Source organism: Canis lupus, chromosome 8 (assembly GCF_048164855.1).
Source record: "Canis lupus baileyi chromosome 8, mCanLup2.hap1, whole genome shotgun sequence".
NCBI classification, from domain to species: Eukaryota; Metazoa; Chordata; class Mammalia; order Carnivora; family Canidae; genus Canis; species Canis lupus.
Genome location: NC_132845.1, coordinates 14,557,988 through 14,572,175, shown reverse-complemented (window position 1 = coordinate 14,572,175; position 14,188 = coordinate 14,557,988). Strand labels below are relative to the sequence as shown.

Genomic DNA, 14,188 nt, shown 5'->3' with positions numbered 1-14,188 from the left:
AAGAAGAAGCAAAAATCCTGGCTAACGTATTCATTCCTCAACTTCCTCATTCTTTGGAGTCACTTTTTGACTCTGTGTGGTCCTTGGCCTGAATGCATCAGAAGCATTTGGATGCAGCGTATTTTAAAAACGTGCCCCACTCTCTGCTCTGGGACTTCTTCCAACAGCTGACATCCAGTCTTCAAAATATGATGCATACACCCAGCTGGTGGCAATTAAATCACAAGTGCCGCCTGGCTGACAGTGATGGTAAAACACACCTCAATTGAGAGATGTTAAAATGTGACAAAAATGTGTTCCTGAGAATGAACTTCCCAAAGTTGCGAACAACGACTATGCATTCCTGTGCATGTGATCAGAGGTCCGAAACAAGTAGGGGGCAGAGGAACATGGGCCTCTTTCCTTAAATCCTGAGAGCGAGCAGTCTTGCCTAAGGCCTGGATTGCTTCCCACTATAGAAGGTGGCAGGCTGCGTTTTAGTTTTGTTCAGATATTTATTTTGCAGCATTTATTTCCTGCCCAGTAGATGCTGGTGGACACATGTTCTCCAAGGATCTAATTGCTCCTCCAGCCATTACAATTCCTCTCCATCAAGCCCCCTGGAATGCCCCTTTCTGCCCCTTTCTAGAAACAATGTTACATATTTTTGTATCTTCTGGAACACAAAACAACACTCAGAACATAGCTGATCAGCGGATTCTGTTGAAAAAGTTCAGAATGACTTTCCATCTGGTGATCTTTAAGGCAAAGTATACCCTCAGCCTTGGTGTTGGTCACTTTTGTTGTTCACTTTAGTTTTACTAATAAAGACGTTTTGGTAGAGAAGTGAGACATCACAGACTTTACAAGGACTTAAACAAGGTTCTGGTGGATAATCCCATTGGAAGCTTCCTTCCAAAAATGAGAATTTGGGGCCACATCTTTCTTTTTGACTTGTCCATTGCCTCCTGTCCCCTTTTGTCCTGTTCCTGCCCATAGGTCTGTAAGCTGAATGTCCTCCCTGCCTCTTTCCCTCTGCATTTCTTTTCTGGCTCACTTTCTTGCCTTCACCTCAGCTCGGACCCGTATTTGTTAAAAGAGCATCTAGCTAGAAGGTGTCTCCTTTTGCAGCCCAGCTCACCGTATCCCCTTCTCCGTTCTCCTTTGCTTAGGACTCATGCATTAAAGGTAATCACGTCGGTCTTTAAGGAATCCCTGTTCTCTTTTGCAACACTCAAGTTCAGGAAGTTCCCAAGTTACGACACAATATGTTTCCCCAGTGCCTTTGCTAACAAGTTGTTTGGAACCTGGAAAGAATTTCCAGCAAAAGAAGGCTTTAACTGGTATCTACAGTTGCCAGTTTACAGTTACAAAAACTTACTCAATGCACCACGGCAGGTTAGCATTTGCTAAGTGCCGGTGCTGGGAATTCCAGGTCGCCCTTTCAGCGCTGGGCTGTTGGGAGTTCACTCCCCTGACCTCGTTCTCATATATCATCTGCCACGTTTTTCCTTGTTCCAGTAAACATGATCTTTCTTTAGCACTAGCTTTGCAAGTTGTAGCCCTCCCTATACCATTCATCTGTAAGACACCACAGGAATTTTCTGAACACCCAGGTGAAGCAACAGTAATTGGCACGTGTCAGTCACAATTTAGCCAGAGCCTGTGGGAGTTTGAGGTGTAGCAGGATGTCATGCCCTCTGGCATGAGGTCCATCCCACCAGGAATCAAACGTTATTACACTACCATCTTCAGAGCAAGCAGGATTTCTTGGATGGTCGGGGCCGGGTTACCATACAGGCTGTGTCCTGGGATATGTGTCCTGGTTGACACACAGGAGGTCCCAGCATCAACGTTGAATGAACAAGGACCGAATGAATGGCCAAGGGCTAGAGGAAGGCATCTGGGCACGGGCTCCCGGTGTTTCCCGAGGTTTTGAAGCGTGAGTGGGAAGGCCCTCCCTCACCTCCCCCTCCCCCTCTCCCTGAGATCACCGGGAAGGTCCAACTTGCAGCACACCTGTGATTTCATTTTGCCTTGCAGAGCTCTGAGAGGACACAGTCTTGAGGACATTGTTTTACTTTGCATCTTTCTTTACCAAAGGTGGGTCAGGGGAGGCTTTATACCTCAGCTTTGAAAAACAAAGTATCCAGGACTATTTACCCCAGGAGCTTACTTAAGAAGCCTCTTTCGAGAACTCTTAAGTGTTTTTTTTTTTATTTCATTTTATTTCCTGTTGCAACAGAAAGGTGACCAGGAAAGGCTCCAGGCCAGGAAAGTCGTGAACATCTGGGCCTCCGGGGGCTGCGTGCACCCCGGGGTGGCTCTGGGGTGCAAGTTTTAGAGCAGGCATGTGGCCTGGCGGGAAGCCGGGTGCACGAACCCGCAGCCGCTGCAGAGAAACGTCTCCCAGGGGAGCGGGCGGGGGTGGGGGGGGCGGGGAGAGCGGCTCAGCGCTGTGCTCCCGCGCTCCCAGGTGGGCTCCTACCCGGCGGGCTGGCGGGCGGGCGCTCGCGGGGACCGGCTCCCGGGGACCAGCCTGCGCTCGGCGCTCGCCGGCGGGGGGCGCTCCCGCGTGGGAACGCTCGGGCGCCCGGGGCGGGGCGGGGCGGGGCGGGGCGGGGCGGGGCCACCCCTCGCGCCGCCAAACTTTCCCGGGGCTGCGGGCGCGGCGCCGAGGCCGCCCAGAGGACCGCCCGCCTCGTCCTCCGCGGCTGCCCGCGCCCGGCCGGAGCCCGACCCCGGTCGCCTGGTCGCGCTCGGCCCCGAGGGCATGCGGCAGCCGCAGGGGCCGCGCTCCCGGGCTCGGCGGCGGGCGAGCGACAGCGGTGAGTGCGGGCGCCGCGCGCGGGGAGGGGCCCGGGGCGCGCGGGGTGGGGGGCGGCGGGGGCGCACCTCGGCCGGCCGGGCCCGCGGCTCTGCAGGGTCCCCTGGCGTCCGGCCGGGCGCCGAGCTCCCCTGGCACCTGGGACGGGACTCTTCCGGGGGCGCATCTGGCGCGCCGCTCCTGGGTCTGGGGGTGCGAGGCCGCCGGGCTGCGGCGCGGGCGGGGCCTCTGCACAGGTGCTGCTCGCGCTCGGCCCCCGCCGTCGGGGCTGAACGGCGATGCCCCCGTGGAGCCCGGGCAGGAACATTTTTTTCGACCTCCACTTGCGCCCGGTGCGACGGTGTGTCAGGGAAAAGCTCCAAGTCTGCAAGGCATGAAGATTCCAGAAATAGTTATTGCTAACCAACTGGTAACACTGGGGAGGGGGGGGGAAGGGGGGCGCTTTGCGAGTGAGCGGAGGTCCCCGCGAGGCCCTCGCCAAGGCGCGCGGGCGGACGCGCTGGGCCCCGGGGCAGAGTCACTGTATTGCTCGCCCCCGGCGAGTTGCGACTACCTGAAATTGCTTGGAGGTTTCTCGACTTGTGATTCGAGTAGTGGCTGTGAATATTGGAAACAATTTGGTCTTATTGGGGTAATCATTAAAACGACCCTCAAGAGCAATTTTTAACTGAGGAATTTCCACGAAATGGGTTCCCATCATTTGTCACGGTTCGTGCAACGCATTTCTCCCTCCTCGCTCCCTTGCTGACCAGCGTGTTGCCTGGTCTTGGAGCCCGACTTTAGAAGGCGAAGGCCGCGAAGCTTCTCACGGTTCCTACTTGTTTTTTGTTTTTGTCTTTTAAATAAGTCGGAGTATTAAAGTAAGTGGCAGTTACACACAGAAGGTCCCTTCTTTACCAGGCGCTAGGAGTCCATGCACTGCATTAATGCATTGACTTTTCTGTTGCTAAGGAGAGTTGTTCCATTTTCCGGTGAACTGTCAGGAGTTGCTAACCCGGCTTCCCCTGAGACTTTGGATCCAATTTTGTGTGGTCTTGAATCCAGCCAATGGATTTTTCCTCCTTTCCAACCAGAAGTCATACAGTCAGAAACACACAACCTTGGCTCTGTTAACATCATGCTTGTCTAAACAAACTGGACCATTCTGGAAAGGCCAGAAAACAAATCCTGCCGGTGAGGTTTATGTACTTGAGATAAGTTTCCAGAGTTGCCTCTTGTGCCTTGAGACTGTATGGACCCAGTAGCGTGTTCGAGGATGTGTTAGATCTGGACATTTCACCATTTGAACATGACTTAATTGATTGTCACTACCATAGGACTAGGAAAGTAGATCATTTGGGCATCTTTTTCTTATCTTTTTTTTTTTTTTTATCTTTAGCATTCCAAACTTTATAGCTTTGATTTAACTATAGATGACACATCTTCTTTTCTAAGCTGGCTGCTTCTCCCCCAAGTTCTCCATCTTTTTGATGAGGGGCAGAAATGCACCATGACTTAAGTCCAGCCTCTTATTTCTTTGGGCTGGGGCAGGGGAATCAGTGTAACTCGAGTGGGAATTACTATAACTCAAATTACCTATTAGCCGTTCTCCTTGGAGTATACATTAGCTCAGAACGCTTTTCTGGCCTGTGATTATACCCAACAGAGTGGTTAAGTTTGATTGCAAGTTTCAAAATGGCAGAGCCTGGGCCCAGGACGTTGTTAATGTGGTGTAAGGGAAAGAGCAGGGCTTTACAGTCAGACCAGCCTTTGTTCCAGGCCAGGCTTTGTGACCTTGGATACTTGCTTCACTTCTCTAAGCCTTAATTTCCTTGCCTGTAAAAATGAAGATTCTAGAAGACAAAGCACTTAGCAGAGTCTCTGATACACAGGAAGTACTCCTTACCTGGTTGCCATCCTTTCCTCCAAGATAAACATAAAAATGTTGGTATTTTTGTAAACATGGGTGCAAATGTACATTGCTCTGGTGAGAGTGCAAGTGTAGATTCCCACGCTGTCGGTGACCTAGAGGTGTTCCACCTACTTTCCTTGCTGGTCCTCCCCCTTCCTGTTCTTCCCTCCATCATTCCTCCTGCAGGGACTGAGCCTCCTCCTCTTTGGCCTTGCTGATCCATTGTTCCTCATCCTGGATTCTGTGTGGATGGGGAGGAGTCCCCTGGAACTCAGTCCTGCCATGGATGGGGAGATGTGGAGGTGAGGGACGCAGAAGCCCTGAGAGTTTGGGCTTTGACAGGACTGAGTTAGGCAGTTGGAGTACAGGGGTCTGGGTTCCAGTCCCTGCCCCACTTTTGTGAGGTCTTATGACAAAGTAAATCGCTTGTTGTCCTTGAATCAGTTTTGCCATTTAAAATAACAGGGGTGATAATCCCTTTCCTGCCTACATGCTTGTGCTGGTGGGTGCCGTTAAGTCAGTCGTCTGTGTGAAAGAGCTTGGCACCCAGTGAGGACTGCATAAACATGTGAATTACTGAGACAGGGCCTGCAGGTGGGGGACACCCCAGGCAGGCCACCTGGAGGTGGTAAGGTCTGGGTGTTGGATGTGCTACGTGCACACTACTGTGGTCCCTCTGCACCCCCTCTCCTGCCCTCTCATTGAAGGGAACTTCATGGAGGAAATCCTGCCAGAGGGTGAGAAACTGCTCTATGAGGAATACATGAGGAATACAAGTTTCAGGACTGAGATGACTTCCTGATACGTGATTCCATGGCACACGACAAAGTTCCGAAGGAACTGTAATTCCCTCTTAGAATCACCTGTCCTGTCTGCTCATCTCAGTTCTTAGTGGACAAAAACATAGCCGGTTAGGCCAGCCAGCCAGTGAGTCAGAAGAGCACGGTAATGCAATTGCTGGACGTTGAATTGGGGTGCCTGATGCCGTCCTCACTGGCCTGTGCCTTCTTGCTAACTTGGGTCTTTAAGGTTCACTCTGCAAAGCATGAGTCCAGCTCCTTGCATTTCCATACTGCAGACAATTAAGGTAATTATTTAATTGAGTCTGAATGATGCTTGCTCTCTGCCGGCCCTGCCTGCTGAGCTGGGAGAGTGGTGCCCAATGAGTGGAAGGTTCGGATTTCCCGGTTGCACCTGCCCCTCTTTGACCCCGCCCCACCCCCAGGCTGAGGTCTTTCTCCTTTTTCCTCTTCCCTCTGCATCTGCTGCCCCTGCCTCTGCAGTACCTGACCCCTGTTATCCCGTCCTCTGTGCCTCTTGCCTTGAATTCCTCCCTTGCCTGTGACCCCTGACATCACCCAGCTCCCATGGACCTTGCCTCCCCACCTCAGATATGAATCATTCATACGCCTTAGGCTGGGCCAGACTGGGTGTCACTCTGGAAAACAACCTGCCCAGTACAGCCTGCTCCGCTCCTTCCTAAGGGTGTTAGGCAGCACCCCCCCCCCCCCCAATTACTCATCAACAGTCCGGTGTCTTGATTATTCTCTGGGACATTAGGCTGAGGGGCTGCTAGCCTTGGCCCTAACTTAGCCCCGTGCAGATTCTGTGGTATCATCAGGGATGGCTTGGCAGGTGGCAGCTCTGGGTTGGAGGGTACTTTAGCCCCTCCATAAGTGCCACCGGTTTGTCCCTCCAAACGAACATGCAGTCTAAACAAAAGCAGTGGGCTTGCTTTGTAAATGAAGCCTTAAGGTTTCCCTGGTCTCCCTTTACAGATAGGCTGCCCCAAAGCCCCTCCTCTACAGAAATTCCAGAGCTGCCTGCAGATAGACTCGGACCATAGAAGTCCAAGGTGGGCAGTGGAGTCAAGTCAGAGGCATTCACTCCCCATGGAGCTAGAGAAATCCAAAGTTAAGCTCTTGGCAAAGCTAGTTGTTGAAGACCAAAACAAGAGTTGAGGTAGAGAACCCACTGACTCATTTTGCCTCCTGCCCTGGTTGATTTTTAATAGGTTAGTCCTTTGAATGGGGGCCCTTCCCCTGAACTAAACTGAAAATAAGTATAACCTTTTTCTATACCCCCATGGCATTTGGATGAGTCAGGGTTCTCCAAAGAAACAGAACCAGCAGGATATATATAGATATACGTGAGTGTGTGTATTATTGGAATTGGCTCATAGGGTCATGGAGGCTGAGAAGTCCCATCATGTGCCATCTGCAAGCCGGAGAACCAGGAAAGCTGGTCACGTAATTCAGTGAGAGTCTGAAGAACCCGAGAACTGGAAGCACTGTTGTCCAAGGACAGAAGAGGATCTATGTTCAAGCAACAGCACAAACTTGACCTTCTTTCACTTCTTTGTTCTCTTCAGGATCTCTGTGGAAGATGACACCCACTCATTGGTCAGGGTTATCTTCTTTACAGAGTTTATCAGTTCAAATGCTAATCTTTTCCAGAAACGCCCTCAGGGACACACCCAGATATTTTACCAGCTGTCTGTGCATCTCTTCACTCAGTTATGTTGACATACAAGTAACCGTCGTACCACCAAATCAGGGAATTGACGTTGGTACTACTCTCTGCCATCCAGTCTACAGAACCCATTCATATTTCATCAGTCACCCCCCTCCCCCCAGATATCTCTTTTCTTGCTTTTCCATGTTACATCGTTTTGTCCCGTCCTTTCTGGAATCGTTGCTCAGACTTACTCTGTTCCCGAGGTCCTTACAGCTGTACAGGTCTTACACACTCTGTAGGCTGATTATCCACCAGGGTCTAGCAGATGTTTCTTCAGTATCGGATGCAGGTCATGTGTCCTTGGTGGTACTCAGCTCGTCTTGGTGCATCGAGTTAGAAAGTACACGATATGAAACTGTCCCACCACTGGAATATTGGCCTTGAGCACGGTTATGGTGGTGGCTGCCAAATCTCCTCACCTCAGATTCACCATTTTTCCCTTTGAAATTTGTTGGTGGTTGTGGGGAAGCACTCTGAGGTTAACAGCCTGTTCCTCATTAAACCTCCACCTACCACCTGTACCATTCATCGATGACTTCTGCCTGAATCAGCCACCTCTATGGAGGTTGCCACATGGTGATTTTTTATTTCCAGCCCTCCTTCTATGTTTGTTCATTGGCATTATACTATAAGGAAGAACTTTTGTTCTCCCTTCTGTGTTATTCATTTATATTAGGAAGTATTCATGGATTCCCTTTGTATCCAAAATTTGAAATCTGTTACTGTCATTATTTATTTTGATGCTCAAATTGACCTCATTTGGCCAGTGGAAGTCCCTCTAAACTGGTTCCTGTGTCCTTTTGATATCCTGTTATTCATTGAGCATTTTAAAAAATATATTTTATTTATTTATTAATGAGAGATACAGAGAGAGAGAGAGAGGTAAAGACACAGGCAGAGAGAGAAGGAGGCTTCCTGAAAGGAGCCCAATGTGGGACTCGATCCCAGGTCCTAGGATCACACCCTGAGCTGAAGCCAGACACTCAACCTCTAAGTCACTTAGGCTTCCCACACTAAGCATTTGAAAAGTTTCTGGCACCACAAGATATTCCAGGCTTACGTTGTACTTTCCCTGACCTAGTCAGTGCCCCTTTTGGTAAAGGATAGTATCACAAAGATATGGAAGGTTGATGTTCTTATTGTTTCTGGAGTGTCATGCTTTAGACCCCTCAGGGCACAGAGGTAGGCAATGTATGTATATGTGCATGTGTATGTATACACACGTAGTTGTCATAAATTTTTCTATATTAGCCTATGTCTCATAAAATCATGAATTCAAAACAAATAGCTCCAACTCTAATCCAACACCCAGGATTGTCTTTGTACATACCTTTCCTGGCAGTAGGAAGATTGTAACCCATTACCTTTAATATTTTTACTTAATATTTTACTTATTTTTACACTGTTTTACTCATGGTAGCCCATCTCCTAACCACAAAGGCCATCCTGCCTCCTCTGGCTCTCTCCACACTGCTTCTTGTCCTCATCTATCAGGCCTGCTCACCCATGCCTCTCTGTAGAACAGACTATCAACATAACCTCAGAGTGCTTCCCCACAACCACCAACAAATTTCAAAGGGAAAAATAGTGAATTTGAGGTGAGGAAATGTGGTAGACACCAACATAGCCAGATGCTCAAGGCCAATATTCCAGTGGTGGGACAGTTTGACATCATGTGCCTTCTAACGTGATGCTCCCTTTGCTCACCAACCTCACTGGCACCAACCTCACTGGCACCCCGACCACAGCCCATGCCTCAGTGCACCTCCCCCAAACTGCCCCTCATCATACTTTTTTCTCACTTACAAGCTGACCCCTCAGTTCTGGGGAGGGAAGAAAGAGAAGGCAAAGGAGGAGAAGGGAAGGTGGGAATGGAAAGAAAGCCAAGATGAAAATAGTATATATACATTCTTAAAGCTTTTGATACATCTTCCCACATGGCTGTCCCCCAGGTTGTGTCACTGTACATCCTCAAGGTGTGGTCTGTGGATACCGTTGTCACTGTATCCTTGCCAACACTGAGGTCCAGTCAACTGTTTAAACATCAACCTCATAGCACTTCACTTTTGTCTCTGTTATAGCTCACACCATATTCACCTCGCAGCACTATGACTGCTTCTAGTTCTCATCTCACCCTTTAGATCAGGGTTTCTCAGCCTGGGTACCACTAACATTTGGGGGCTGCAGAATTCTGTGTGGTGGGGGCTGTCCTGAACCTTGTAGCATGTGTAGCAGCATCCCTGGCCTCTACCCACCAGATGCCAGTAGCGCCCCCAGCTGTGTCCAACACACGTCTCCAGATATTGTGAGATGTCCTGGGGCAGGGGTGTATGGAGGATTAGCCCTGGTTGAGCACCCACGGCTCTAGATTACAAACTTCCTGAGGGCATTTTACATCTTTATACATGTTTGCACATCTCTTTCTCCTGCATTTAATGAAACCGAGGAAATGTTAACTAGACAGGGATGAAAGGAATCCGTGGAGGGGTAGCATTCACCATGACAGGACCAGTGGAACTCATCCTTTTTGTATTCGTAACTTTTCATGTATGGGAATTCCATGACTATCCAAGAAGGAAAAGAAAAGGAATGGCAGCAAGGCTCAGGCATTATTAGTCTTGCTGAGTTAATTTCCAGTCTTTTCTTTTAAGTCAGGTAATTGAATTCTGTGGTCTAGCTCAACAGGTACACTGTTCTGTTGATGGGGAGAGTAAGATGCTTTAGGAGAAGGTGGTTCTTAAGTTATATTGTTCAGTGCGTTAGAGATAAACCTGACTGCTTGCTCTTCTGGACTTTCTCTGAAGCAGGCAAACGGAGTAATCTTTGATACTTTCTGTTGGGTATTTAGAGTTTTATTCTGTCACTTTCATTGGATTATATGGACTTATTCCCATAAACTTTTGTCAAAACTTCTAAGTAGAGATACACTTACAAGTTTTATTGGCATTTACCATAATCCTATTATATTTCTTCGGGAATCAGTAAATGCTTGGAAAAGGCATTAATGTCATTATGGAGAATAAATCTGCGTATTTCATTTCTCATGGGGCATAGAATTAAGTACGGAAAAAGGGTTCCCGTGGTCAGTGTGGCCCCCCAGAGCCCTGGGCCGGAAGGCTGAGCCCTGGTGAGAGTGAAGCAGGCTGTCCCAGTTTTAGTTTTCTTCTCCGTAACATGGAGAATGCTCTATTTGCCTGTCTCACCGTGTGATCAAATGGGAAAAGAGATGGGAACTCACTTTGAACACTGTTCAGTGGTATGTCAATGAATGTGTTTAGATGGATTAATCTAAGATCCAGACAGAGTGGCCTAGAGTAAGCATGGTAATGTACTTAGAATGCTTCAACCCAGCTAGCTAAGCTCCTCTTACACATACTCATCTAAATGTTGTCAGTGGTGATGGGAAACACCAGCTCGTGACTCCGGACAGGGTGGTAGAGGAGAGAAAGCCTTAGCCTAGAGGGTGTTATGCTGGTGACCCACCCAGTCTGAGGGAGGGGTTTCTTCTTCTGGTCTCCCCCCTTCCCAGAAACCTCTGTTGAGATTCCCCTTCTCGGCCTGTTGGGAACAGGCTTGCCTTGAAGTTGACTGGAGTCTTTCGACTCCTCTGAACTTGGAAGCAGGCTGAAGTCTCTACATTGGCTATTTCATTTATTTTGTCCTAATTACCCAGCAACCCAACAAGTTAGAGCTTGTCTCCCTTTTATAGCAGAGGAAATTAAAGCTCAAAGAGGGAAAGTAACTTTCCCAAGACCCTATTGATAAAAACTGAAAAGGAATGTCAGATTTAAATCTTCCAATAGTCTTAGGGAGAAGATAGTATTATTATTCTTATTTTGTAGATGAGGCAATTGAGGCACACAGAGGTTGAATAACTTGCTAGTAAGCAAGGCCTCGACTCAGGCCATGTAGCTCGAGGCCGTGCTCCTTTGCATGTGCATATCCAGTTTCACCAACAGCATTTGTGGAAGAGATGTCCTTTCCCCACTGTGCATTCTTGGCATCCTTGCTGAAGATCAGTTGACCGTCTACAAGTGGATTTATTTCTGGGTTCTCTATTCTGTTGGTCCCTATGTCTGTCCTTTTGCCAGTACCATACTGTTTTAATTACTGTAGCTTTGTCATATGTCTTGAAATCAGGAAGTATGTAGCCTCCAAATTTGTCATTCTTTCTCCAGATTGTTCCCGCTCTTTGGAATCCTTTGTGTTCTATATGCATCTTAGGATTTTTTTAAAAAGTGCTATGGAGATTTTGACAGGGATAGCTCTGAATCTTTTTTTTTTTTTTAAGATTTTATATATATATTCATGAGTGACAGAGAGAGCGAGAGAGAGAGAGAGAGGTAGAGAAAGAAGCAGGCACCAGGCAGGGATCCTGACATGGGACTCGATCCTGGGACTCCAGGACCACGCCCTGGGCCAAAGGCAGGAGCCAAACTGCTGAGCCATCTGGGGATCCCCGATAGCTCTGAATCTTTAAATCACTTTGACTAGTATGGATGTTTTGACAATATTGAGTCTTTTTATGCACTAACATAGCGTGTCTTTTCATTTACTTGCATCTCCTTTAGTTTCTTTCAGTGATATGCTATAGTTCTCAGTGTGCAAGTCTTTTGCCTCTTTGGTTAAGCTTGTTTCTCAGTATTTTTTACTCTACTTTGATGCTATTGTAAATGGGATTGTGGTTTTTTTTAATTTTTTTATTTTTATGATAGGCACACAGTGAGAGAGCGAGAGAGGCAGAGACACAGGCAGAGGGAGAAGTAGGCTCCATGCACCGGGAGCCCGACATGGGATTCGATCCCGCATCTCCAGGATCGCGCCCTGGGCCAAAGGCAGGCACTAAACCGCTGCACCACCCAGGGATCCCTGGGATTGTGTTTTTAATTTCCTTTTTAAATTGTTCATCATTAGTGTGTGGACATGCAACTGATTTTTGTACGTTAATTTTGTGTCCTGCAACTTTACTGAATTCGTTTATTAGGGTTTTTTTTTTGTGCAACCTTTAGGGTTTTCTCTATATAAGATCATGTCACCTGTGAACGGACTCAGTTTTACTCCTTCTTTTCACATGTGGATGCCATTTATATCTTTGCCTTGCCTAATTACCCTGGCTGGGACTTGCAGTACTATGTTGAATAGAAGTGGCCAGAGTGGGCATCGTTGACTTGTCCCTGGTCCTAGAGGAAAAACTCAGTTTCTAACTGCAGGGTCTGATGTTTGCTGTGGGAGCCACGCTCTTTAACCATTCAGCTCACCTGCTTATCTCCTAGTATTTGAACCCAGACCTGAAGTCTGTGTTCTTCTACTGTGCCGTGTAGCCTCTGCTTTCCCTCCTACACCCCCTACCCCACTGCTGCCTCCCTGCTTTGTGTCAAGCGGCAGCAGAAGGAAGTGGCAGTGCCTTAAGCTTAGTCATGTGGCACTGAGCCCATCCTCGGGCAGGGGGAGATTCGTTCCTGGACTGTAGTTCTTCTAGGGTAGGTATAGGATGACTATATCATCACTCTTTGTTAAATTGAGGTGTCAGAGCATGAACAGTTAAACTTCCAGAATGCCAGTTGTGTATTCCATTGATTGTTTAGAAATTTTGAGTTCCCCAGCTTCCTTGGGAAGTACTGTGTACCATTTATTAGTTCCTCTGGGCTAAGCATCTTGCTCCTCACCCTGTAAACATTGCTCTGCTTTAACCCTTGGGCAGTCCCATACAGCCGTTGTAGCTATGGTGCCTTATGTGTAGAGAGAGGCAAAGGCTCCAGCTGGGTCAGCAGTGCATCAGGTCAGAGTCGTTGCTGAGTGTGACCAGTCTACGTCTGACTTACGTCCAGCCGATGCCAGAGCCTCTCTGGTCCCTGGCATTGGTGACCCTGTCCCTCCTGTGTCGTGGCCTCCCATGCTTTCCTTGACAGGGTTGCGTTTACCAGATTCCACAGGTGTAGCCTTTTGCTCTGTGACCTCTGTGTTACATGCCAGTGCTGAAGCATTCCTTCCTTGCTTCATGCGGACTGGCCAGCATCTGCTCCGTGATGGAGGAGTAGAAATGAGAGAACTGCATTGAAATAAAACAAACTCCCATCAGCAGGACAGGAGACCTGTAGCTGCACGGGTGCATAAAAATAACGATCATGAAGCCGTGCTGGGCAGGAACTGAAACCTCTCTGCCCTGGTAGGGGAGTAATTCTGCGGCTGGCCCCACTTCTCCTCCCCGGGAGGCACCTCACCAGCACCCTGACCTTGACTTTGGTTCCTGTGAAGGTCTCCCCATCCGCCACTCTCTGTGGCCATATCTGAAATGGGTGTGGGAGAGGGTGTGCTCTTGCGGGAGAGGGAACAGGGACCTTTCCAGGCCCAGCTGTGGCTTCCACAGCAACCTGATACCTTAAGGAGTCCCTAGGCCTCCCGGTCTGTTTGCTTCTAGTCAGTTCCACCCAGCAGTTACCGTGTCCACGTTCTGTGGAGGACCACGTTCTGAAGCTTGCCTGACCTCCCGACTTCTGTGCTCAGCCCACCTCTGTCTTCCCTTTTCATAGATCTCTGCTGCCAGGTCCCCTAAAAAGCATGGACGTGGGCAGGAAGGCGCACCTTGGCTCTGCTCTACTAGAGGCCTGTCTTCCTTTGCTTCAGTGCAGCATCTTCTTGGGAGGCCTTCAGGAAAGTCTGAGGGTGGCCACACCACCCTCTGCTCTTTGGGGTCACAGAGAAGTTAACATTTCTAATCTGTCTCCCAGTTTCTAGATGCCATCTGCCCCTCTACACCTTGGCTTCCAAGCTTACAGACGCTTCTTGCCTGATCTCATCTCTTTCTTGTAATGCTTTGCTCAAAGCTGCGAGGAAGGGGCAGTCAGTGCGTGTTCACATTGTGTTTGATTCTAGCACCTTCACCTACAACTGCAGGCTTCTTGGGCAGAGTTCTCAAAACACACTGGCTTGAAGAAGGTAGCCGTTTATTTTTCTGTCTTGTGGACAGCACCGAG

At 48.8% G+C, this 14,188-nt stretch overlaps 1 protein-coding gene across 4 annotated transcripts in view; it reads left to right on the top strand.

Moving 5' to 3' along the window:
- The window catches only part of LPAR3 (lysophosphatidic acid receptor 3), a 96,540-nt gene that overhangs the window by 16,114 nt on the left and 66,238 nt on the right, over positions 1–14,188 (top strand). Inside the window, exon 1 of one of the 4 annotated variants that reach the window (XM_072834293.1) lies at positions 2,065–2,082. The exons of 1 other annotated variant lie outside the window; for it this stretch is intronic. The gene's annotated coding sequence lies outside the window, so the exon portion shown is untranslated. Of the gene's footprint in view, positions 1–2,064; positions 2,083–2,649; positions 2,808–14,188 lie in introns of those variants that run through there. 2 more of the 4 variants (XM_072834291.1, XM_072834295.1) reach the window with 2 other exon arrangements.